The sequence below is a fragment of the Salvelinus fontinalis genome, chromosome 42 (genome assembly GCF_029448725.1).
Source record: "Salvelinus fontinalis isolate EN_2023a chromosome 42, ASM2944872v1, whole genome shotgun sequence".
Lineage (NCBI taxonomy): Eukaryota > Metazoa > Chordata > Actinopteri > Salmoniformes > Salmonidae > Salvelinus > Salvelinus fontinalis.
This window is the reverse complement of record NC_074706.1, coordinates 21,499,646-21,501,715: the sequence shown is the minus strand read 5'-3', so window position 1 is coordinate 21,501,715 and position 2,070 is coordinate 21,499,646. Positions and strand designations below refer to the sequence as shown.

At 44.9% G+C, this 2,070-nt stretch overlaps 1 pseudogene; it reads right to left on the bottom strand.

The window, feature by feature from the left end:
* Window positions 1–205: 205 nt before the first annotated feature.
* LOC129841303 (E3 ubiquitin-protein ligase TRIM39-like) lies at window positions 206–1,836 on the bottom strand (annotated as a pseudogene).
* Between the last annotated feature and the right edge of the window lie 234 nt (window positions 1,837–2,070).

Below are 2,070 nucleotides of genomic sequence, written 5' to 3'. Positions count from 1 at the left end.
CACCCCTCCCCCAGTAATATTCAATCTGTCCCTAACAGAGTGAAGAAGTTTCCATTTTCATTTGATGATGAGATTTCAGAGGACATCCAAGGAAAATATAATAATGTGTCATGTCGACTGGCTAAATATGATCATTTCTAAATTGATATATTTAATGATTTATTAATGCAATTAATGAATTATCCATTCCCTTTCTGTTGTTTAATCAGTGTGTGCGATTGACAGGAGAGATGATGAGAGGGGCTGAGTTTTGACCATCATCATTATCAGAGGGGCCGAAGAATGGAAAGAGTTTCTCTGTAAAGGTGCAGCCAGTGAAAGAGTAGATATGAGACTTGGCCTCCACATCATAAAAGGAGACCAGACCCTCCTCATAGTCCACAAACACCCCCACCTTCTGGGGCTTCTTTCTCAGGGAGAGGAGGACAGGGGGGGAGGAACAGTTAAGGTACACATTCTCATCCCTTCGGGACACAGTCCAGAGTCCATCCTCAGGTCTCAGTGTGATAATCCCCTTCCTGTCAGTGGACTCTCTGGCCACTCCTAAATTCCATCTTGTCTTCCCCTTAACCGTCACCTCATAGTAAAATCTTCGTGAGGAGAAGCCATCCTTTCCAAGGACTAACGGATGACAATCAAACTTTTTTGGATTGTCTAGAAGATTCTGTGGTGTGTCTCCATGTTTTACTTTTTTCCCATCCTCAGACAGGATGAGCCAGGGGTTTGCTGTATCAGGGTCCAGAGTCACATCTACTGCATACTGCTGAATCCTCTTCAGTTTGAATTCAGGCAGCTTCTCCATCTCTTTATTCAGTGTCTCCTCCAGCTGAGACACAGCTTTCCACACAGTCCCCACACACAGATCACTGTGAACACTGATCTCAGACCAGTCCTTGGTGGGTTGAGGTGTGCACGCTAGGGATATGAAGCTCTGGAGAAGTTGGAAGGGGTCCTCAGTGTGTGAGAGCTGCTTCAGATCAGTGATTCTTCTCTTCAGCTCAGTGATTTCCTGCTCCAGTTCTTTAATGAACCCTTCAGCCTGCCTCTGTACTGCTTTCTGCTTCTCCTTAATTACCTGAACAAGCTCAACCTGGCTTTTCTTAATGGAGCGCACCAGAGCAGTGAAGGCCTGCACGCTCTTTGCTATCTCTCTCTCTGCATATCTCTTGCTGAGTCTAATGAGAGTCTGATCTTTTTAACCTTCTTCAGTCGCCCATTGATAATCTGCTGCATTTCTGCCTCAGTTTTCCCCAGCTGAGCCTTCCTCTTTCCACACTCTTCCTCTATAGGGACAGTGTCATGAGTTTTGTGGTCTGCCTCAGTGCAGAACTGACACACATATGTCTGGTCAGTCCTACAGAAAAGCTCCAGGAGTCTGTCATGCTTCTTACACATCCTGTCTTCTAGGTTCTCCACAGGGTCGATCAGTTTGTGTCTCTTTAAGGGTGGGGCTATGTGATGAGGCTCCAGGTGAGTCTCACAGTAGGAAGCCAGACACACCAGGCAGGACTTCAGGGACTTGCGCTTCGTCCCAGTGCAAACGTCACAGGCAACTTTTCCAGGTTTGGGAGGGGGCTCATCTCTATCTTTGTCTCTCATCTTTTTAAAATTCTCTACAACCTCTCTGAAAGTTGTGTTGACACAAAGCTTAGGTCGTCTGTAGAACTTCTCCTGACACAGTGGACATTGACACAGGTCCTTTCTATCCCAGTACTTTGTGATACAGGCCATGCAGAAGTTGTGTCCACATGAAGTGGTGACTGGCTCAGTGAACACATCCAGACAGATAGAACACAGGAACTGCTCTTCAGACAGGCGACTGCTGGATGAAGCCATATCTAAACAGAGAAGGTGGGACTCTAAATTATTCCCTGGAATTATTCAGCTCTTGATAATTTCAGTGTCATTGTCAACACGGAATTTAGAGGCACCAAACAATGTTGATTCAAGATGTTTAACCGTACAACAAAAATGATTCTAAGTACAAAATAAAGGTAAACAGAGGTACTGTATTCAAACACAGGTGAAAAGAAAATTCATTCAAATACAAGAATTCACACAGTAGCATTT